Source organism: Mustela erminea, chromosome 13 (assembly GCF_009829155.1).
Source record: "Mustela erminea isolate mMusErm1 chromosome 13, mMusErm1.Pri, whole genome shotgun sequence".
NCBI lineage: Eukaryota > Metazoa > Chordata > Mammalia > Carnivora > Mustelidae > Mustela > Mustela erminea.
This window is the reverse complement of record NC_045626.1, coordinates 16,626,999-16,651,022: the sequence shown is the minus strand read 5'-3', so window position 1 is coordinate 16,651,022 and position 24,024 is coordinate 16,626,999. Positions and strand designations below refer to the sequence as shown.

Genomic DNA, 24,024 nt, shown 5'->3' with positions numbered 1-24,024 from the left:
ACAGGACCGCAAGCTCAAGTGGCAAGGCAGGATTGTCCCCTAGAAACTTCCAAGGGAGCACGGCCCTGCCGAGACCTCAATTTCTGCCTAGTCATACTACTTCCAAATTTCTGGCCTCCAGCACTGTGAGACAATAAAGGTCTGTTGTTTTAAGGCACTGAGCAAATGAATTGGCTAGGAAACAAATCCACAAGAAGACCGACCTCCCGGTGGCTCCTGTCTTAAGCCTGTCTTAAGAAGGACACTGATGGCAGAGGATGCCTGGTGGTTCCTGAGCTGTGTCCACCTTGTTTTCCAGAGCTTTCCCCGGAGTCACTCTTTGGCTGCGGTCTCCTGCGCCCCCTCCTGGCCAGAAGGAGAAGTGCGCCTCCTCCGGCCCCAGCTCTCTCCCTTGAAATGTGAGAACCAGGGAATCTCAAAACCAAAGCAGAAAGATTTCTGTAAGAAAACATTCTCTTTTTAAAATTATTTTTATTAACATATAATGTATTATTTCCCCAGGGGTACAGGTCTGTGAATCGTCAGGCTTACACACTTCACAGCACTCACCATAGCACACACCCTCCCCAATGTCCATAACCCCACCACCTTCTCCCTACTTCCCTCCCCCCAGCAACCCTCAGTTTGTTCTGTGAGATTAAGTCTCCTATGGTTTGTCTCCCTCCGGATCCCATCTTGTTTCATTTTTTTCCTTCCCTACTCCACAAACCCCTGCCCTGCCTCTCAAATTCCTCATATCAGGGAGATCATATGATAATTGTCTTTCTCTGATTTGACTTATTTCGCTCAACATAATACCCTCTAGTTCCATCCACGTCGTTGCAAAGTAAGAAAGCATTCTTAAACAGTTCATTCTTGCCCCCACCCCATCTTGAAAAACAGGGTGGAGGCTTTGGCACGTGTCCTGAAGCCTGAGCTCCGTCCTGTGTCCCATCATCTTTCTCGGGAAATTCAGCCCCGCGTTGGCGGCCCACCCGGCGTATTTTCTCTCCTTTCCTTGACTCATCAGCAGAGACCATTTCCTGCAAACCAGACCCACCCCTCCCGGGAGCTACCTGGACCTGTCACCCCAGAAAGCAATTTAAACCATTCCTGTTCTGATCCAAACTCTGTGTTCAGCTCACCTCCTCCGGTGTCCGTCCCCTCGACAGTAACTGTTCGGCCGAATCCATATGGCTCACCTGGGTGGGCGGTGGGTGGCTCTAACTTCATTTCCAGCCTCTCTTAACTTACTTTCCTGCCTAATCTGGACGCTCCCGTTCATTGTACTAGGACTGGACTGGAGCAAACACCAACCGCACCCCTCCCGCCCCCCACCCCCCAACCCCCCTCCACTGGCTCTCCCTTTGTTTAGCTGGCGAAACTCCACCCCAACAGCCTTCCACACACATTTTCTTCCTCTGCAGACCCTCCTTCCTCCTGCCACCCTCTCCCGCTTGGCTGGGAGCCTGGCCTCTGCCCTCCCGGAGACAATGGAAGCCACCGCAGCCCACAGGAGCACACCCACATCTGCACCCACGCTCCCTGCACGACCTCCTCCCGTCTGATCCCCCCACGGATCCTCGGGGTCCCGCCTCCTTTCCCTCCACCAAATTCCAGTCTTTGGGTATCCCTTCTCTCCTACATCATGAATTATTCTCATCTGCTTCTCCCTCTGTCCCTCAATGCTCTCTCTCTCTCTCTCTCAAATAAATAAATAATGTCTTTAAAAAGGAAATAAATAGGGATGCCTGGATACCTCAGTCTGTTAAGCATCTGCCATCAGCTCAGGTCATGATCTCAGGGTCCTGGGATCAGGTCCCGCATAGGGTTCCCTGCTCAGTGGGAAACCTGCTTCTCCCTCTGCCTCTGCCTGTCTCCCTGCTCCTACCTTCTTTTCTCTCCCTCTCAAGTAATTAAATAAGATCTAAAAAAAAAAAAAAAAGAAAGAAAAGAAAAGAAAAAAAGCTCTATGAGGCATACTATTACTATTCTCCCCATTTTACAGATGCAGACACTGAGGCAAGAGGGGTCACGATGAGGTCAGAGTGCTGTAGGAATCCGCGCTGCTGGGCTGCACACAGTAAGCTGCCTCTCGTTTGAACAACAAGGGAGGAGGTGACACTGGTGTCAAGCACAGACAGGAAAAAAAGACAGAACCAGATGGTGAAGGGCTTTGTGTTTCATGCTGCTCTGGAACCGCCCTCTGGACAGCTGGCGGACTTTGCAGGTGGTCAGACAGAGCACGACCGAGTCACATACTCCTTCAGACTGACTGCAGGGTCGGGCAGAGTGGCCTGAAGGCAGGAGAGGGACTCTTGCCAGATGGGGTCGGACAGCACCTAGAACACTGTTCTGGAAAGAAAATAGGAGCCGGTGGCCATGGTGGACAGATAAGCTGCTGAGAGGGCACATCCCGGTGCAGCCCCCCAGGGAAGCTAGCAGCCAGAGCCCACTGCAGAGGGCAGGGGAAGCTCCCTGAGCCCCAAGGGGAGAGAGCTCAGGGCTGGAAATGGCTTACAAGGATGAACACCAGCCTGCATCCACACAGAGTGACTGGGACCAGCGAGGCAGGCTGGGGCCCCAAGCCCAGGGGTAAGACCAGGTAAGAGCTTGCATGAGGGGCCCATGGGGTCCCTTTCAGGTCTGCATCTCTCCATAAGCCTCATGGGCCTGCCCTTGCCCACTGGGGCTGCCCTTGCCTTGGTTTCCCTTTGGTTCTTTTTTTTTTTTTTTTAAGATTTTATTTATTTATTAGAGAGAGAACATGAGCAGAGGGAGCGGCAGAGGGAGAAGCAGACTCCCCACCAAGCAGGGAGCCCAATGTGGGGCTCGATCCCAGGACCCTAGGATCGTGCCTGACCTGAGCCAAAGGCAGACACTTATCCCACTGAGCCACCCAGGTGCCCCTTCACTGGTTCAGAGACCCAGGGAATGCCATGGGTCGGGATGACCAGCAGAGGGCAGCACAGGCTTGGGTTTGTCCTGGGCCCACAGGTTTGGGAGCCCCAGGGGCCCTTCCCAAACGACTTCGGGAAGACCCAGGAGGAAGCAGTTTTGTATCTGTGTAACCCTGAGCTTCCACGTGCACTCAGGGCCTCCCGAACCCAGCTGGTGGCTAAGTACGACGACAGGAGGCTGGACAAGCCCGGGAATGCAGGAGAGGCTGTCCACACGGTGGTTGTTGAAAGCCAGGCTCGGCCAAGCCAAACTTACCGGTGGTGGGGTCTTCCCCTGTCCTGTCTGTCCTCTTGCTCCCACAGCCCTGGCACCAGACAGCGCGGAGATGCTCAGAAGCGCCCCTCCCCGGCATGGGCGTGGCCACATGCCCCTGGAACCTTCTGCCGGGAGCCCCCGCCTTGAGGAACAGTCAACAAATCCAGACCCGCAGCCCCTCCTGGTACCGATAGGAAAGAACCCGCAGTCGGAGCTGCGCCGGGAACCCCAGCCCCACCCCTACGCAGCGAGGGGAGAGGGGGCTTGTTCACAGAAGGCAACTTGGAAGTCGCGATTCTGGACTTGAATGAACCTCCTGGAGCCGGTTGTCACATCAAGAATGAAGGCCCCTCCGCCCCTCCCACTCCACTTTTTTGGGATTTTATTTTTTTAAGTGATTTTATTTTTTTTTTAATTGTGGTAAAATATGCCTGACATAAAACTTACCATCTTAACCATTCTATTTCTTTTGAAGATGTTACTTATTTATTCATTGTGAGTGGAGAGAAGGGGAGAGAGAGAAGCAGACTGCGCTGAGCAGGGAGCCTGACCCGGGCTGGATCCCACGACTCCTGGACCAGGACCTGAGCTGGAGGTAGACGCTTAACAGACTGAGCCACCCAGGAGACCCTCATCTTACCCGTTTTAAATGCGAACTGTTAGGAAGTTAAGTGCACTCACATTGTTCCCACTCCTGGTTTTTATTGTGACTTTTCATTTGCAGCCTCTCTGAGCCTGGGGCACAGAGAGTGAACCTCAAAGAAAAGGCAGAGATCTGCAGAAAGATTTCGCTGAGAAAAAAATGGAAGGAAGCCAAGGCAGAGAGGAAAGGCTTTCCAGGCCACAGGGCTCATGTGAGCTTTCCAGGGATGCTTCGACCCAGAGCCTGGGGTGTCTGTTGGGTCCAAGGTCAAAGGAATGAGACTCATACAAAGCAAAGGTCAGGCAAACCTTTATTTCGTGCCAAGCATCAAGAATGAAACCGACTGGCTGGAGCCTCGCCTCTTACAGGGAGGGCGACCTCTCTCTGCCTTACAGACTAGCTTTTAAGGGCAAAGGCCATGTGGTTGGGCCTGGCCATGTACAGGTGACCAAGGAAATTGTGATACACAGGGAAAGCTGCACAGTCATGCTAGGTCACACATAAGTGACCAATTGAAGTACAATTTACCCTATAGTAGGTATTTGAATCAGCCTATCACCTTGGTCAGAATTGGTGCGCAAAGGGCAGGGCCCATACTCCTTGGTAGTTAGGGAGACAGTATGCGCCCCCACCCCCACCCCACTGATCAGATGTCTCCACCTGGCCTGACCCACCCTTGTATTTGGGCTTTGTTACCTGGAACTGGTTTCCAGGACTTGTTTTAAGTAAGTTCCCTGAGGGGGTCAGTCTAAATTTTACTGCATAAACAGCAAAATCACTGTTTAACCGGATGGAATCACTCTGGCCCTTACAGTGTCCTAGCCCGTCTATCTCCAACTGCGTTCCCGCATCTTGGCCACTCAGAACCGGCAGCGCAGCCTAGTGAGGACCCCAGAGGGCTTCCTGCCCACGTTCAGAAATGGGACCAAAGGCATTCAAGATCCCCCCCCAAATATCACTTTGAAAATAATCTGTACGGTACATAACTGAGAAGTAGTTAGGACAAAAAAAATTCAAGCAGTCAAATACCTGAGATATTTGGTCTTTGATGATACAAAGCCGAACAAGACAGAACTTGAACTCCTAATACTAAGGGCTGATGTTTAGGCAGCATCGCCCGTGAGCCTGGCCCTGGACTGGCTTCTCTCACTCGGGCCTTTGCCTCACTCAGTGGAGGTGCCGATATCAAGTCCTCGCTGGAGAGAAGTGAACAGACGCCCAGCGGCTGACTTGCTCAAGGCCACCGAGAAAGTGAGTGATGGGGCCCGGAGCACATGGGCTCCAAGGACATGGCCGAAGGACCCCCTCTTTGACCAGCGCAGCACTAGGGGCTGGAGGACAGCCAGGAGATGGGCTGGGGGCAACCATGTCCTGGGGGAGCTCACGGGTGGGTGGGTGAGCCCCGCCCCCCATGTTGGAGCAACGTCAGGGTCACCGGGCCGGACGAGCTAGCCCTGACCCACATCTGTCCGTCTGGATCAGTAATACCCGCATGAGAACTTTAATAAGTCAGCGGTGCGACCCCAGGATCCTTCATACGTCTGCCGGCCGGTCACACCACCTCTTTCCGCCACCGCCTCAGTGGGAGAATCATGTCACCAAAGGACCAGAGAAAATGCGCCGTTTTCCCACTCCAGCGTTTCTTGAGAACCGCTGCCAGAGAGAGGCCATCCTCATTCTTCCTCTCCTGTCGCTTCTTCATTCTCCACTTGGCTGCCCCAGAGCCCCCCTCCGCTGGGAGACAGCCCGGGGAGGTTGTGGGATCGATCCCTCCATGCGAAAGGGCAGAGGGAAGTGGAACAGGAGATCAAGAATGATGGTCTGTTTTCCTGCGCTTGGTTTTTGAAACGCATTTTGGCTCTTCTATGTCAAGCTACTGAGAGGGCAAAAGAAAAGGGTTTGCAAACACGGTTGTCGCCGGAGCACGCGGGGACTTTCAGGAACTCTGTGGCTCCCCACCACAGCTGACCTTCCCCCTCGGCCTGCACCCCCCGCTTTGTCACCAGGCGGGGGCTGTGGGGAGGGACCTCCCAGCTATTCTGACTGGCAGGAACCCCCGCCTCCCCGTCTCCGAAGTTCCCAGCACCCAGCCAGGCTTACAGAACAAAACCGAAGGCCTCTAGCACCCCAGAGGTGGGCTGACCCCCTTTTTCCTTTGTTACCTGTTCGTTGGTTTTCGTAAATGAGGCCTGTTGTGGTTTTGTGCACAACTGGGTGATGTCTGCATGTCCTTTGAGCTATTAGTGTGTCAACAGAAATGGGGTACGAAAACAACAAAAACCAAATGCAAAGGACAGAAAGTACCAAGCAGGACGCCAACAGCCCTGCCCGCTGTGTGGGGACCGAGGCTGCGAACGGTCCTTTGGGGACTGGATTTTCAGCCTGGCATCTGAGCCCGTGGCTTCCGTGCTTCCAGAACTTCCCTTCTCCGGGCCAGCCCTGCACCCCCGTCTGCTCACTCTCTCCGGGTGGCCCCAGCCAGGCCCGAGAGGAAGCAAGCACGCTCTCCCCTGTGCTCGCCTGCCCGAGTCTCCTGCCAGGAAGGGCCTCTGGGGAGGATGTTCATCCCGGCAATGATGGCCCCCAAAGGACTATTTCCAGCTGTATCAGCAGAGAGACTGGGATATGAACTCTGTTCTGGGGGGCATGTCCTTCCCTCAGGACTTTCTCGCCCCGTCCTGTTGGACCAACTATAAATGTCCACTTCCACTTCTTTCAAACAGAGCTTCTCCATCTTGACCCCACTGACATCGGGGCCGGATCACTCTTTGCTCCGAGGAGCTGTCCTGTGCAAGCTCAGACCTCCTGGATGCCAGGAGCACCTCCCCACCCACCCACTCCCAGGTCTGACATCCAAAAACATCTCCGGATCTTGCCACATGTCCTCCGGGGGCAAAACTGCCCCCCCCACCCCGCCCTGCCGCGCCCTGCTGCTCCGAGGAGTAGCTAGCTGATCTAGTGGTTAGAAGCTGGGGATGTCACAGAGACCAAGAGAGCCTCTACAACAAAGACTTATCTGCCCCCAAATGTCACCAGGGCTGCATGTTTCTTGCTTTGCATCTTAACAAACTCCCATGTGACACACCCTTGAGATTTTTCTTCCTGGTCAAAGACCGAAAGAGCTGTGTGAACCGTAAAAGCTTTCAAGAGGGAAAGTGCGCTTACCCCAAACTTGGGGCCATCCCCAACCGTAGATGGAGCGAGCGAGCCTTCTTCAGAGAGGGGAAGTGAGGCAGGGAAGCGAGGCTCTAGGGGAACTGACCAGTGGGTCTTCCTCAATGCAGACCCAAGGACCATGGTTTGTAGAGCATATCCCCCAGGGGACATCCAAGCCACAGAACCAGGAGAGAAGGGGAGTAGTTAAGTCTGGAGCCCTCAGGGCCCGCGTGGGCTGCGACGGGGCGGGGTGGGCGGGGGGTGGTGGTGTTGGTCCGAGGCACCCGTGAGCTCAGATCAGATCCTAGAAGCCGCGGCAAGATCTGACAGCAGGGCTGATTTGTGGCCAGAACCATCCTGGAGGTTTTAGGATGCAGGAACTCAGACATGTCTCCGCGGATGGGAACTCTTCCTTTGAACCCGGTTCCTTGAAGAGCAGAAGGAAATGCTCACACGTGGTGTTTGTGGTTTCCATTTGGATTCCTCTAACTCATAGCCACAGACTGTCTCTTCAGAGATGGTCCAAAAGAACTTGATGAGGTTTGGTTGTTATGAAACCCATTTCCCATTCCCCATGACCGCTGTGGACAAGGGCATCTCCCCAGCAACCCCAGTGGCCCTCCCCGTTGATAATTGAACTTTAACAGGCTTCCTCTGCTTTCTGGAGGGAGAAGCTGGAGCTGCACCAGTATCTCACCACCCCTAGCTCGAGAGAGTCCCAAGAATACCCTCTCTTGCACCCACGGTGGGAGACATGTCCAGAAGCACGGCTCACATTGGCCCAGTCCAGCACTTCAATGGCTAGCTCATGGGTGAGGTGTCCCAGCATCCTTGGACTTGGAGAAATTGATGTTATGGAAGGATTTAATGCCTTTCAGTCTCTCTGCCCTGACTGCCCAGTGTGAGAGGCAGAAAAAAAAACCCAGATTTCCCCACATCCTAATCCCCGGATTGTGATCTTATATGGCAAAAGGGATTCTGCAGATTCGGGTATGAATCTTGAGACAGAGAGACTATCCTGCCTTATCGGAGTGGGCCAGCGCCATCACAAGGGGATGAGCTGGTAATGGAAGAAGGTGATGTGTGACAGAAGCAGAGACTGGGGGGGAAGCTCTTTAAAGTCAGAGGAAGGGGTCACAAGCCAAGGAACGCAGGCTGCCCGTGGGAGCTAAAGAAGGCTGGGAAACGCAGTCTCCCTCCACCGCCCCCTGTAGGCGCTGAGGCCTCTGTGTGCTCTCCTATCCGGGTCCTCCCCCTGGAAGCTCTATTTTTTTTTTTAAGGTTATTTTATTATTTATTTTTTAAGATTTTATTTATTTATTTGACAGACAGAGATCGCAAGTAGGCAGAGAGGCAGGCAGAGAGGGGGGCAGGAAGCAGGCTCCCTGCTGAGCAGAGAGCCTGATGCGGGGCTTGATCCCAGGACCATGGAATCATGACCTGAGCTGAAGGAAGAGGCTTCATCCGCGGAGCCACCCAGGTGCCCCTGAAGCTCTCCTGATACTCATTTTAGCCTGATGGCACCTGTACTCACACTTGGGGGAGGAGAGGGAACTCCGTAAGCCCTCCGCTGCTTCTCTGTTTCCTGCTTAGATTCATCCAGAATCATTGTTCAGAGCCTTATTCCTTACCGGCCACGAGGCCTCCAAGGAGGTGGCTCCCATACCCAGCAGGCGCAGAGCAAAACCAGGCTGTTGACCAGGGCGTTTCACGGCTCTGACTCGGAAGCGAGGGCACTGGAAGAACAGCCTGTTCCTTGTCCTGACTCTGCTGCCACCGGCCTCAGATTAATGATGTGCTGGTGGCGTTCCCTTTCCTGGCCAGTCGCTTCCAGGCGATTCCTCAAGGATCTATGAGTTAGCATTCGGAAAGAACTCCTTGAACTCCTCCATCATTCAGAAGCATCCCAGGTAGTCATCTCGATGCCTTGTAATGAGTCCTTTTAAAACACTCTGCCTGCCCCCTCATCCTGGGTCTTAGCTGCACGTGCCTATGGTGTACCCACTGGGTTCCTTCGTAGCGGTGGTGACAGGACGCTTTCGAGGCACCAGGCCGAGCTCATCATAGTCACCATCTGGTTGACCCAAAGAGATAAAGATCACCTGTGACCTGTGCTTCACGTTCCTGGGAGGAAAACAAAGCCCCATGCGCCGGCTTCCTCCTACCCTGACATCACCAGCTATGGGAGGAGCCTCCCTGCAGGTACCTGCCTGGGGGTGTGGGGGTTGGGGGTGGGGACTCAGTGTTGCAGACGGATGTCACTTTGTTTAATTACAACAGAGCCAGATGAGCTGTTACTGGAGAGACCACACCTGAGAGAAGCAGAAATGGAGGCAACTATTGATTCTGCTCTTTTGGTAATTTACAGATTTTTTAGGATGTCCGGTGGGGGGCAGTGGCCGTGATCAGTTCCTACTGTCCACGTACCTCTGCTCCTCAAGCCTGTTGCTAGAAGGACAATGCCAGGGTTCTAAGACACCGAGAAGCCAGACTTTCCGCAGGGAGTCTGTGCGCGGAGTCTTGTCTCTCTGGCCCGGAGCACCGCCGGGAACGCTGTAAGGCACATTCACGGCTTGGCTCACTTTCTGAGAAAAAGACAGGAGGGTGAGGAGGGACTTGCAACCGTGGGAAACCAGAGTAAATCAGGACAGGATGACACCTACCTGGGCCGCCGCCTCCTCAGGGAAGGTGTGGAGACGTCTTTGCACAGAAAGAACCAGCAGGTGGCACTGTTATTCTCTCGAAATGGTGCAGGGTGTGTGTGTGTGTGTGTGTGTGTGTGTGTGTGTGTGTGTGTGCCTGTGCACACATGTGTGCCAGGTGAGACCTTCCCTCTCTACCCAAGCTAGGCAGACGCTCCCTCCTCCGCCCCCATCCGCCCACGCCCCCTTCTCCGTCATCCTTTTCTGTTCTCCGTCAGATACTAGCAGAGAAGAGCAGGAAAACCCAGCAGAGATGACAACACAGATAGCATCCAATCAAATATACTCCCCCAGACGTCTTGGGAAGAACACTGAGGCCCTCATGCCCCCCTTTCAGTTCCCCCTACTCCTCCCCAGGCCCACAAGGGCCATTCTCTGCTGCCTTCCAGGAAGACGGCCCGTCGCTCTGGTGGTTTCCTTCTTGCAGGCATATTTGTTTGGAGAAAGGACTCCAGACAGAGTGAGGACCTCAGAACAATGATTTAATGCTGGCTCTTCAGGCGTGTTTCATAGCAGACAATCTGGATCTAAAGGATACATCCATAAGGAAGGTCCCCTTCCCCTAAAATCACCCCAGCATGGGAAAAGCCACCACCTCTGTCTTTGGGCCAAGCCGTTCTCCTCGGAGGCCTTAGGATTCCAGCCTCGTCCGAGCATCTGGGAGCACGGGCAGGTCTACAGGCCCTATGAGGGAGCCTCACACACATCGTGTTCCTTGCATTGATCTGATTCTTTCCCCACCTGCTTAACAGGCACTAAAAGCATCCGCTGAGACACTGCCTCCAGCCCACTTCAAGTGCATCGACCTAATGGACTTGTCTCCTGGCGCAAACCTCCGAGGACTCAGGTAAGGCAAACCCTTTCTAAAACTGGCGAGACGAGGACGAGGCAGTAGCCGCTCCAGAAAGAGCCCCCGGGCGGCTGAGTGTTTCAAGTTCAAATCCAGCCTGCGCCGTCTCACCGGCTGGGTTGGGGGCCCAGCTCTGCTCTCCAGGAGCCCGAGTGCCCTTCCGCTGTGGTGGGGATGCCGTCAGCAATAAAAAGGCACCTCGGGAGGGGGGTGGCTGGGTCTCCTGGGTCCTTAACGTGACTCTTCATCTCGCGATGTTTGCCAGGTTGAAACAAGGGTCCCTAAGGAACCGGCATTTGGGAAATGACTAAAAACAGCAAGGTCTCCACCCAAAAACATTTATGCTTTAAGGGACTTCACATCAGACGGGGGGGTCCCATCTGACCTGGGGTCACATCCGACTCCTGGATGCAGTCTGGAAGCTTTTAGAGCGGCCGTGTTTTTAGATCCTGAAGCTTCCAGGGGTGAGTCCCGAGACGTCTAAAACTCACCAGTGACCGAACCTTTCTCAAGCATGTGTCTCACGTCTGGTTCCCAACGTGGGCCTGTGCGGCGAGGCCGGGCCGGGGTGCTTTGCCGGCGCCCTCGAGGCCGGCGGACCCTTTATTGTCCTGAAGCAGGGCGTGCCTGGAAAGAGGGTGGGAGACGTTCGTTTGCCTTCGCGGTGTGGGGGGTCGGGGGGTGTAATCAAAGATTAATGGGAACAAGGAGGTGGGAGAGACGGACAGGACGAGGCAGAGCTGGAAGAGGCTTGCGGAGAGGGAACCGTGATCACCACAAGATACAGGGAAGATGGAACCATCGTGGGGTGAGGACTAGAATCCCTGCCGCGGAGGGCACTGGAGAGAGAAGCTTGTAAGAAGCTCCATGGATAGAAACACTCAGGGGAATAGTTAGTTTGGTCAGAAAATGCAAGTGTGAGGGCTGTAGGCCCGGACCAGCCTCCAGGCGGGGTTGTCGGACCTGACCCTCTCCTCCTCCTCTTGATCAAAGGGAAATCGGCTTCCAGAACTCTCCAACACCTCTTCTCGCGGCCTGCAGCCAGGCCGGGCTGTGCCCGCCTTTTCAGCACCTGAACAATGAGCTCTGTTATGGCCACAGGCCCCTCTCTGGCCTTCTCCCCTCCGGGGAGGACCTGAGGACCCTAAAGACCTCCCCTCCCCGTCTGTAGGGTGTCGACTGCTCCCACCACCTCGGAGAAGGGAAGGCCCTAGAAAGACGGGGCTCCTCCCTTCCTTCCCCCACTGCTTTTCCCAGCTGGGGCCTCCTCACCATGGAGCCGGGCCAGGCCCTGTTGCTGAGGGAACCCACAGCGGGCCCAGCCCCCTTCCCCACAGAAATAACCAGAGGAGAGGAGCAAGGGATTAAATTGCCCTAATCTCCAGGCTTCAGAGGAGGCCGGGAGCCTGGCCAGCGTGAGGTGGCAGCTCCCCGTTGGCCGAGATGACGCGCAGGAGGTCACCAGCCTGGCCCTACCTGTCCCCTCTTCTGCTCCACCTCCACTTCTTTCTCCTCAACCACAAACCCCCCAAAAAGGCAGATGACCAGTGCGGCTTCCCTAACACGGGAAGGGAGGGCCCAAGCCAGCCACCGCCTGGCTTCGCCCACCTGACCTCTGCGGCTCTAGGAATGACGGGGACCCTGGCTGCCCTTGCCAGCGATGCGGTTTTGCTTGGTTCTGACTCACTGTCTGCAAACGCTGGCGGACATGAGTCAGCCTAGCCCCACCTGCGGGGCTCAGCACTGCAGGCAGACAGGTGAGGGGGGTGCTCTGTCCCAGCACCCCCGGCCCCAGAGATGGCCCCAGCCTGGCTAGGGTTGAGGTCTTCAGCGCGGCCTTCGAGACCATCCTTAGATCCTTCACCTTAGGGTCTAAGTCTCACATTAGGACAGGTGGGTCACTTTCTGAAAATACCCATGCCCAGGCCCCACCCCAGCTAACAATGCAGACACCATTAGTCTGAAGTGGGCCTCAGGGGAAGGGCTTCTAAAAGCCCCGGTCATTGAGGGAGCCCCTCATGGAGACCCCTGGCAGCTGGTTTGGCAACCCCGCTGTCAGCAGGATACCTGGAACCACAGTTTTCCTGGCCGGAGCCCAGTGTTCCTCCTGCTCTATTACTTTTACTGCTTTACAAAAAAACAACAACAACAACAACAACAACAACAAACAAACAAACAAAAACCTGTTTTAAGGAGTACACAACTTATGTAGGAATTGTACATAACACACGAAAGTGTAAGGAAGGAATTATATCTCCCCTGAGCCCCCAACACCCAGTTAGGTACCGTTAACCATTTGGGTTCTCTTTGCATCTATTTTCATGTATTTAGTTTAAAACAAGGTCAGGGAGGTCTGGGTGGCTCAGTCGGTTGGGCGACCGACCCTTGATTTCAGCTCAGGTCACGATCTCAGGGTCCTGGGATCAAGCCCCACGATGGGCTCCACACTCAGTGAGGCATCTGCTTGGGATTCTCCCTCTCCCTCTTGCCCTGCTCTCCTCCAACTCTGCTATCTCTTTCTTTTAAGATTTTATTTATTTGATAGACAGAGAAACAGGGCAAGAGGAATACATGTAGGGGGAGGGGGAGAGGTTACGCACAGGTTACCTGCTGAGCAGGGAGCCCAATGTGGGGCTCGATCCCAGGACCCTGAGCCAAAGGCAGATGCTTAACCGACTGAGCCACCCAGATGTCCCTCCTCTCTCTTTCTCTCTCTCAACTGAATAAAAAAATCTTTAAAACCAAGGTCATACAGGGGCACCTGGGTGTATCAGTTAAGAGTCTGACTCTTGATTTTGGCTCAAGTCATGACCCCAGGGTCGTGAGATGGAGCTCTATGCCGGGCTCCGTGCTCAGCGAGGAGTCTGCTTGAGACTCTCTCTCTTCCTATGCCTCTGCCCCCCCCCTTTTAAATAAATAAAAAAATCTTTAAAAACAAACAGGAGCACCTAAGTGGGCGCAGCTCTATGTCCTCTTCTCATTCCATTACAAGCTGAATGCAAGGTGGGCCTGTGACACACTGCTGGACGTCACGCGGCCTGGCAACGCTTTCAGCAGGCTATTTGGCAACAAGTATCAAGAATATTTTCAAATTATCACCCTTCGGCCCACTAACTCCATTTCTAGGAATCTATCTTCAAAGAAAGATCAGATGCAGGCAAAAATTTATTTACAGAGACTTTCATTTTGGTGTTATTTATAAGAGCCAAAATTATCAACCTCATAAATGCACAAAATGTACAAGGGAGAGTTTAATAAATTGTGGTTATTCATGAGACGGATACCCTGTGATTGTTAAAAAATCACGTTTTGGAAGACTGTTCACTGGCTGTGAAAACGATGCTTTCCACGGTCCCTCCACGCCCTGGGACGCATATGTTACATCAGAAGAAGGAATATCCTTCTTCTGATTCTACTGTAACCCTTCGGGAGGCTGTCAAGCCCGTGATCTTTCCCCTCTAGATGACCTGTAGCGTTTTTTCTCCGTATCAAATGTTTTGGCAGTTTGTTCTTTTTCTGAGTACTTACTATGTACTACTTCTCTTGCTGTCGGTGTGACTGTGTATTAGGAATGTGTGATCGCTGCTCCACAGACACGGGGGTCTATGGGGTGTCTATGGAAGACAGAGAGAGATTCTGTAAACCGCCGAGGACCCGAGCCCTGAGTTCCACACCTTCTCTCTGTCTGCTTTTCAGTTCCAGCTTTTCTAAAACTGAAATCATCTTCCTGGAATCTGTTCCAATTCCACAAATCAGTGTTTGAGGATAGACTCACCTCCCCAGGCGGGCTCTTCTTCTGGCATTACCATTGCTATAGGGGAATTTCCTAAACCATTCTTCTTTGGGACACTTAGATTCAAAGTTCTGGAGCCTGAATTGTCCTTCCATTTGGACTTTCCATGTAGTTTCTTGTCAGCTGGGTTCCAAGACACAAGCAGAAATTTCCAGTCTTCTTCCAGGCGAGGCCTGGCAATAACCAGCACAGCATAACCTCCACCATATGCATTTGTCAAAGCAGTCATAGGCCAGCCCAGGTTCAAGGGGATGAGGAAGTAGACTCCGCCTCTTCAAGAGGCAGAGGCCAGCATGTACGGGGAAGGAAAGAAGTGGTGGCAGCCATCTTTTGAGATGACACGTAGGGTCTTTGTGATTCTATAGCTTTTTTTTTTTTTTCCTAAGAATTTTATTCATTCATTTGACAGAGGGAGAGCAAAAGCATGAACAGTGAGGACGGTCAGAGGGAGAAGGAGAGGGAGAAGCAGGCTCCCTGCTGAGTAGGGTGCCCAGATGCAGGACTTGATCCCAGGACCCCAAGACCATGACCAACTGAGCCCCCCAGACGCCCCATCCCATGATGTGTCTAGTAGAGATGCTCCACAGATATTAAACGGTTACTGAACTCTTTTTTTTTCCCAGCATAGATAACTAAGTGCTACTGTAGTTTCAGGTGTACAACAGAGCAACTCAGCAATTCCACATACCACTCGGTGCTCCTCATGATAAGTGTCTTTTTAATCCCCTTCACTTACCTCCCTCATCCCCCTGCCCAGGGCCTCCCCTCTGGTAACCAACTGTGTGTTCTCTAGAGTTAAGAGTCTTGTTTTGGGGTTGTCTCCCCCTCTTTCTCTTTTTTCTTTTCCTTTGCTCTTTTGTTCCTTAAATTCCGCATATGAGGGAGACACGGCCTCTGTCTTCACAATTACTGGACTCTGAAGGCCTGGACCTCTCATCGGTCAGTCACTTGGACGGCCATCTTGAATTATGAGTTGACTTTTCCCTGGTGTTCTCATGAGTTTTGACGTTCCAGATAAATAGGAAGCTCTTTGAGGGCAAGGCTCCTAGGTACAAAATGCATTTTTGTGTTGCCCCCACAGAGCTCTACACACAGTATGTGCCACAAACATGCAGCCCCCCGGTTTCCTTCCTTCAGGCAGCCCTAGCTCCGGGAAGGGAACAGAAGAGCTGCTTTCACTGAATTTTTGTACAACACAAGGCTCCTTAGGCTCCAGGGAAAATTGAGAGAGACAGTCCCTTTGTTCTCCAGCCCTGTGCGGAGCTGGGCCCAGAGCCTTCTAGAGGGGGAAGCTGCAGACTGGGGGGGAGGGGGGGGCGTGTGGAGGAAATTCCATTCTAGACCCTCATTTCCGAAACGGCTCTGTGATTAGCCGGGCTTTGTGCCGGCCCAGTCCAGAGGCAGAGAAAGGCTGGCCCCCAGGTCATAAAAGCACCGGGAAGATACAAATGCAGCCCCTTTACAGCCTCAAACAGGAGGTGAAAAGATTTGCTTTGTTGTTTGTTTGCCTCTCAGACTGAACCCAATTTTTCCAATTACCTTTTTTTTTTTTTTAAGTTTACAAGAGTTTATATTTTAAGTGCATTTCTTCTCAAAAAAAAAAAAAAAAAAAAAAAAAAAAAAAAAAAACAGGCCTCTCTAACACATTTTTCCCCTTTGGTTCCAAGGACTCAAGCCTGGTCTCAGCCCGCAGGGAGGGTGGGCCTAAGGTCACATGTCAGAGGTCAGGGGGCCCCTGATTGTTCCCAAATGCGCTTTCCAGTAACCATAGATTTGAACTTTGCATTGTTGTGGGGGCCCTCGGGACAGAGCTGGGGCGGGGTGGGGGGGGCCATCTCTGCCCTTCAAAGGCGGCAGGCTCTGCTTTCCCTGGGCCCATGTTTCCATCCTGAACCCGGTCCCCGTGGGGCTCCCGTGGGTGGGGGTGGGGTGGGACTTGGAAAGGACAGTCCGTGGAATCCCAAACTGCCAGTCTTGCAGATTGGACTGTGCCGTTGGAGCCAGAAACGCTCAGGATCAGCGGCGGAGGCCGGCCAGTCCCCTGACGGCTTTCTGAAGTCTGGGGATATTTGCCCAGAAAGCCAGCAAAGGTTGTTGCTGGCCCAACCAGGAGCACCCCACTTCTCAGGCCGGGGAAGGATTCTATGAAGTGTAGGGAATGAAGGGCACGGAGGGTCAGAAGTGAACCCAAGTTCCGGCCTTACCCAAGGCTAGTAGGTGTTGGCTAGATAAGATCGTGCAAGTCCAAGGGGAAGTAAAAGACCCCAGCCCGACCCTCCAAAACCAGGATCTCCACCCATGCCGGAAAGTCTACCATAAAGAGGACATACACTTCTATTATTGATACGGAAGAGTGTGTAAGATACATCGTTAAGTGCAAAACGCAAGCTGCCGAGCGTTCTGGCCAGGGCGTGCCCCTTCTAGAGCCGGGATGTGCACACACAGGAGAAGAGTAGAAAGACAGACGTCAGAACATAGAGAGAAGCATCCCTGACTGGTGGCATTTCTGTGACGTTTTGCCTTTTCTTTTTCTGCATTTTAGAATTTACTTACACTGCACGTGTATTCCTTATATATATACGTTAAGAGAAATTCTGGTGTTCATGAATCATTCCTTCAGTTCCCAGTTTTTCCAAACTGTGGTTTAAAGTCACCGACATCATCAGGGGCACCCCGGGGGGCACAGTCGGTTAAGCGTAGGACTCTCGATTTCAGCTCAGGTCACAAGCTCCGGGTCGTGAGATCGACCCCGGCATTGGGCTCCGTGCTCAGCGGGCACTTGGCTCTCCCCATCCGCTCTTGCACGTGTGCACACACGTGTGTGCTCACTCAAGTAAATAAAATATTTAAAAAACAAAAAAAGGGCACCAGCGTCAGATTCCGAGAGCTTGCTGGAAAGGAGGGTTCCCTTGGTTGTAGCTCAGACCTACGAAGCCCGAATCCGGCCGGCCTTCCCTGCTGCCCCTTCGCCCCTCCCTGCCCTCTCCTGCACCTCGAAGCAGCCCTGACAGAGCAGACCAGTCCACAGACAGAGCCTCCCGCTCTCAGCCTCCCCTCTTTTCCTTAATGAACTCTTCTCTTGGCCTCACTTCTCTCTTTTGGCCAGAAGGACTGGCTGCATGATCTGATTCTCTAATTCCTTAAGTCTAGGGAAACCAAAAGTGGCCGGTGGAAGCCTGGCCTGTGGGTCTGACCCTGCTCTTGAGTAGATGCGTGACGGGAGCTGAGGGACTGAGCTTCTCCGTGTCTTAGCTTCCCCCGTGGTAACAGGGGGACAGCCCTGCTACCCCACAGAGCTGTCTCTGCGAGGTTTAAAGAACAAGACTATGGACACACAGGGAGTCCGGTATGTAGCAGATGTCCCGTGAAACCTGCTATTCCCAGCTCGCACCGAAGAACACTGGAAGGAATCTGAGACGGGCCTCCCAGACTCCTCAGGGAATATAGAAACAATGCAGATTAGTAAGTCTTCCCCCCCAGATATTCCGAGTTCACCCTCTCACGTGAGGCCACAGGACCTGACACTTAGCAAGCAGGCTGGTGATTCGGTCACACCTGGCCAGTGGTCCCTGCTCACACCTGGAGGAACGCTGGTCTAGATGGTCATCAGCAACACGGAAATAACTACAATCCCCCATCCCCGTACGGAGGCACTTCCTGCTGCAGCAGCCAACCATCGCCGTCGTACAACTGCAGAGGTGGGCTGGGGTCTGGCGGACAGGAGCTGGGCCCGGCCAGCTGTGGTTCCGAGCGAGGGTCACGGTCCAGGTCTGTGCCACATGTCTTTCATCCTTCCTAGACCAACGGATCCCCTGGGCATGTTCTTCTCATGCTACATCCTTGCTCACAGTCCATCACCACGCAAGCCCGTAGCGCCCGACATCAATGGGAAGAGGGACAGATAGGATTCTCTGCCTCAGAGACGGGAAAATAAAGCTGAAAATAAAGCCTTATTTCTATCAGCCAGGACTCAACAAACTGTAGCCTGCTGGCCACGTTGGCCTCCAGCCTGTACAAGAAGGACTCGCACGTTTTCTAGGAGTTGTGAAGAAAAACAAAGTGAACAGGATCAGCGACCATATGGGGCCCATGAAGTCTAAAATGTTGACTTTCTGGCCCTATAAGGAAAAAGTTGGTTTGATTTCTACTGTAAACCATCAAAATGTCCCGTTTTTTTGGTTACACAGCATTACTCACAAATGTAAATGAATAATTTCATATTTTTGTTTATTTTTAAAGTAAGAGGGATTTCTTTCTACTTTTGATTTCAGCGTTGTGAGTTCGAGCCCCATATTGGGTGTAGAAATTACATTTAAAAAAAAAACAACACTACTATACATTAAGTAAGAAGGACTTAAAAATGTGTCTAAGATGGGGCACCTGGGTGGCACAGTTAAGTATCCAGCTCTTGGTTTCAGCTCAGGTCATGAGACTGAGCCCTGCATCGGGTTCCACATTCAGCATGGAGTCTGCTTGGAAGTTCTCTCCCTCTCGCTCTTTCCCTCCCACTCATGCTCTCTCTCTCCCTCTCTCTGTCTCTCTCTTTAAAACAAATAAATCAGGGCGCCTGGGTGGCTCAGTGGGTTAAGCCTCTGCCTTCGGCTCAAGTCGTGATCTCAGGGTCCTGGGATCGAGCCCCGCATCGGGCTCTCTGCTCAGCAGGGAGCCTGCTTCCTCCTCTCTCTCTGCCTGCCTCTCTGCCTACCTGTGATCTCTGTCCGTCAAATAAATAAATAAAATCTTTTAAATAAATAAATAAAACAAATACATCTTTAAAAAAAAAAAAAGTTTCTAAGCCATGGAGTAGAACAATGGAGAAGGAGCAGGGGAACAAGGCTGTAAAAACAGAAGAGAGGAAAGTTAATGAAAGCAGAACGGATCTCGGAAGAGAAGGGTCTTTGAGGAGGAAGGGACAATGGTGAAAGTATGTTGGCATCTGGTCAAGGGGAGAAGAGGGTGGGGGTGGGGGTGGGGGTGGGATCAAGGTGTGGTGTGTTGTCAAGGGGAAAGAGGACAAGACAGCATTGTCCAGGGGTAGAAATATCCAGCTGCTGGGTGTCAGGGAAAATCAGCAGAAGAGAATCCTGGTGTCTTTGTAGTAGAGTGCTGGGGTTTTCTGGTAGACCTTCCAGGAATTATCAGACTGTGGGGATGTGCACCTTGGATTATTTTTGACTGCCTAAGCTATTTAACAAATCTATCGGGAAAGAAGTTAAGTGATAGAAAACTGACACCACCAGTTTTCCCTGTCCATAGGCCAGCACAGCCTCCCATTCCCAGCAGTGCAAAGGCACTGTATGCTATGGAGAACAGACATCTCTGTGAGTCAGATTCTCCCTTGAATCAGTTTCACCATCTTACTGATTTCCGCATTGACAGATGAGTTCAATAAAATCTTTGACTCTTGTTTATTTCATAGCTGTATGAAACTCATAACTTCACCATTTAAGAAAATTCTCTTTTAGCTTTACCTAAGGGATCTCGCCGGACAGTCACTCCAGTCCATGAGGCCATTGCTGCCGCCATTGTTATACGTCCTGCTGCCGCCGTTACATCGCCATTTTGAGGATGACATCCCTGAGAAAGGAAGAGCTTAAGGTCACACTAGCAGAGAGTGGCCGAGTCCAGGCAGGAACTTTGGGAGTCTTCTGACTTCAAATCTGCTATTTTTTCCACTGCTGAGTTTAAAAAAAAAAAAAAAAAAAAGCATCCCTGTCACGTTATTCATTTGCTTGTCATTGATGAGCACAGGAACTGTGACTTAGGGAGCACACAGATCTGGCATTCTTGGGTCCATGCTGGTTCATGTGAAGATGCTGGGGAAGAAACCCCAACAGCGTCACTGGGACCCTGCCAGGAGGAGACAGCTCTTGAAATCAATAGGACTGCATGATGAGGCCCAGCGCCAGGAGGAAATGGGTCTCCACTTTCTCTTTTCTTCCCTGACGGATCATCAAATCAAAATTCTCAACAGCGGGGGGCGCCTGGGTGGCTCAGTGGGTTAAGCCACTGCCTTCGGCTCAGGTCATGATCTCAGGGTCCTGGAATCGAGTCCCGCATCGGGCTCTCTGCTCAGCAGGGAGCCTGCTTCCTCCTCTCTCTCTCTCTGCCTGCTTCTCTGCCTACTTGTGATGTCTCTCTGTCAAATAAATTAAAAAAAAAATCTTTAAAAAAAAAATAATAATTTAAAAAAAAAAATTCTCAACAGCGGAATGTCTCACAAGTACTTTCCAAAGTCCTATTGTTTTGTTTCTGCCGCAAATCAATGCTCCCCTCTCCAGGTCCCCCCACCACCTCCCCCTGCCGTATGTCAGCATTTCAGGTGATTTCACTCTGAAGCATTCTGCATTTTTCTCAGCAGGATCCCTTGTTTTCCACGAGAAGTCCAACATTTCATGAACACCTCTGGGGAATGAGCTAGACGTCGTATAGGGGACTTGACAGATGTCACCTATGTAACAGTCCCTAAGCTCTGTAGTTGCTCAACCAGCAAATGTTCAGGAGACACGTTAGCAAGGCCAACATGGAAACAAAACAAAACAGGATCTCCACCTCAGGTATGGAGTCTGAGGGAGACACTTGCAGGCAAAGAGACAATCACAACACAACGTGCTAATCACGGGTTGGTGTGAGCACGGAGAAACCCGCCCCTGCGTGTTCGAGAGAATCATGGAAAGTTTCATGGTGATAGAATTTGCACTGAGACTTGAAGAAGCAGCAGGAATTTGCCTGGAAGGGAGAGGAGGAGGTGCCCGGAAGCTTCTAGACAGAGAGAGCAGTGCAGTAACAAAGGGGAACAGAGTACAGGGTATCTAGGAGGCAGAAAACAGTCTGGAGTGGCGGCAGCATCAGGATGTGGAGAAGAATTCCAAGTATGAAACCAGGCGGGTGGGCAGGAGCAAGTCAGGGCAGGACCACGATGTGGAAATTTGCCTGCAGGCAGCGACCGAGAGTCTTTGCAGCCAGCAAGGGCTGAGGGTACATCCTGCACCAGAATACCCACGGGTCCCTTCAAAGGAAGGCAAGGGCGCCTGTGGGGAGACAGTCATACCCCTAATGACTGAATCAGCACCTGAATTTCCCGCCTCTGGCCAAATCCCGAAATAGCTGCTGTGGTTCTTGTCTCTTGGGACTACTACTTGGACGACTCTTTTTGGCTCGTCTTTTGGGCTGCTGGGGCTGTGATAGCAAAATACCACAAACACAGTGGCCTATGCACAACACAAATCCACTTCCCGCAGGCTGGGAAGCCCAAGATGAAGGCGCTGGCAGACTCGATGTCTGATGAGAGCCTCTTTCCTCGCAGACAGCGATGGGGGTCCTCTAGTGGCCGAAAAGGCAAGGAAGCTCTCTCACGCCTTCCGCAGAAGTTCGACAGTCCTGTTCCTGAGGGCTCCACCCTGCTGACCCAATCGCCTCCCTAAGGCCTTGCCTCCCAACACCATCACCTCGGGAGTCAGAATTTCAACCTGTAAATGTAGGGGTGGGGTGGGGGGCAGACATGGAGGCCGTGGTGGTCCTCAGGATAGGTACTCGAGTGAACGTGAAGACGTTGGTTTGTGCAGATGGAAATATTTTCTGTCTCTGGATTATTTCTCCATGGCCTGAGGCCTCCAGGCCTCTACCATGGTATTTTCGGTTGGGAAGGAAGAGGGCGAATGTCCCATGAATCAGGAGGAGGCGTACACGGTCCCAGCAGAGCCAGCTGTGAGCACAGCAGATGACCTGGCAGAAGCCAGCGGGTGTCTTCACCATCCTTTTATCAAGGTCTTCGGAGAAGCTAAGTGGCAGGAAGCAAACGTCCCCCCCGTCGGAAAGTGATGTCTCCGGGGACCTCTCAGGCCGCACGTCACTGTGTTCCCTTCCCTCTCCCCGTCTGCCACTGCCCGCCCCCCCCACCCCGCCCCTGCACCCTCCCCTCCCCACCCTCCCGAGGAGAAGTCCGCAGGAGGCCTGTTTCCTTCTCTGGCCTCCTCATCCATCAGGGCGCTGGGGAAGAGTCTGCAGAGATAAAAAGAGAAGGAATTCATCTGCTCCCTAGAGAGGGCCTGCCTCAGCTGCCTGACAGCTTCATCTCCCCTGGGTTCCGGAACATTCCTTTTATTTTAATGTGCTGCCTTTTGATGAAGTACTGTTGAAAAGAAACAGAATTTTGGGTCATCGGGCAGTAGCAGCATCTTTTACAGCGAAACAGAGAGAGTCTGTGAGGAGTGTCTGTGATAAAACACCATAGGGGACAGCCCGTGAATTTTCAGCAACAAGGGGGATCATAGTCCTGTAACCCCTCCTTAATGAAATTCTTCCTTCTTGAATCTTTTTCTATGATTCTGATGCCAGAAAGAGAGGGGAGGGGTGGCTCAGTCAATTAAGCGTCTGACTCTGGATCTCGGCTCAGGTCTTCATCTCAGGGTGGTGAGTTCAAGACCCGCGTTGGGCTCCAGGCTGGCTGTGGCGCCTACCTGATTAAGAGAGAGAGAGAGAGAAGGGGGTGGGGAGTGTGTACCCATCCCTCCGTAGAGCACCTGGGGAGCCCCAGCATCACCTAAATGTGAGGGTTAATGTTACAGCTAGAGCCACCCAGCTTGTCCCTGACACCACGCCCCATCGCTGCGCCCCGCACACCCTCTTCTCAGACCGCCTCACGCGTGACTCTTCTGTGACTCGCCAGGCCTGATTCATGTGGCCTTTATTCCTGCATTTCCCTGCGCGAGCCCACGTGTGTGGTCCCTGCAAGCAGAAAGATTCTGAAGGCAGCAACTGTCTCTGCAGTACCCAGCCCAGTGTCCGATAGGCTGTATTCATTCTATGGCCGGGGAACAAATGTCCCAAAGGTAGCCAGTTAAAACAGCACCTGTTCGTTAACTCAGGTGTAGGTTAGGGTTAGCTGGGTTCTCTGCTCTGGGTCTCACTTGGCTGAAAACAAGATGGAGGCTGGGCCGGGTCCTGAGGAAGAAACGATGTCCAAGTTCATTGAGGTTGTTGGCAAAATTCAACTCCAGGCGGCTGGACGACTGGAAGCCCCCATTGCCTTGCTGGCTGTCCACCAGGGGTCACTCTGAGCTCCTAGGGGCCACTTCGGTCCTTGCACAGCACAAGCTAGCAAAGGTACAGCAAATCTTTCTTACCCGCTCAGTCTCTCTGACTTCCCCTTTTGCCATCAGCCCAGTAAAACTCTCTGCTTTTAAGGGGCCCCCGTGTTTCAAGTAGGCCCGCTCAGATTCTCTCCCTTTTGAGTAATTCGAAGTCAACTGATTAGTAACCTTAATGACACCTGCAAAACTCGTTTCTTCCCATGTTATGCAACATAAGCAGGGTATGGAATCTCGTCTTTTTTCCTGACCCTGAAATTAGGAAAGGAAAAGCAGGGGAGACTGCTCTCCTAAATTGGGCCAGGCTGGTCAATGGTTTTTCAGTTTTTAAAAATGCCCATTTCAGGGCACCTGGGTGGCTCAGTCGTTAAACGTCTGTCTTTGGCTCAGGTCGTGATCCCAGGGGTCCTGGGATCAAGTCCCATGTCGGGCTCCCTGCTCAGCGGGAAGCCTGTTTCTTCTCCTCCCACTCCCACTGCTTGTGGTTCCTCTCTTGCTGTCTCTGTCTCTCTCTGTGTGTGTCAAACAAATAACTAAAATCATAAAAATAAATAAATAAATAAATAAAGCCCATTTCAGGGGCTTCAGGCTGGCTC

General features: G+C 52.5%; 2 long non-coding RNA genes across 2 annotated transcripts; one reads left to right on the top strand and one right to left on the bottom strand.

The window, feature by feature from the left end:
• LOC116571544 lies at positions 1-3,580 on the top strand. The gene is made up of 3 exons (XR_004277906.1): positions 1-440; positions 1,988-2,584; positions 3,243-3,580. It is a non-coding gene; the product is annotated as an uncharacterized LOC116571544 (long non-coding RNA).
• Positions 3,581-9,220: 5,640 nt separating this feature from the next.
• On the bottom strand, positions 9,221-10,453 carry LOC116571543. Its single transcript, XR_004277905.1, has 3 exons — positions 9,658-10,453; positions 9,422-9,579; positions 9,221-9,306 (listed from the first exon to the last, which is right to left on the bottom strand). It is a non-coding gene; the product is annotated as an uncharacterized LOC116571543 (long non-coding RNA).
• Positions 10,454-24,024: the final 13,571 nt, after the last annotated feature.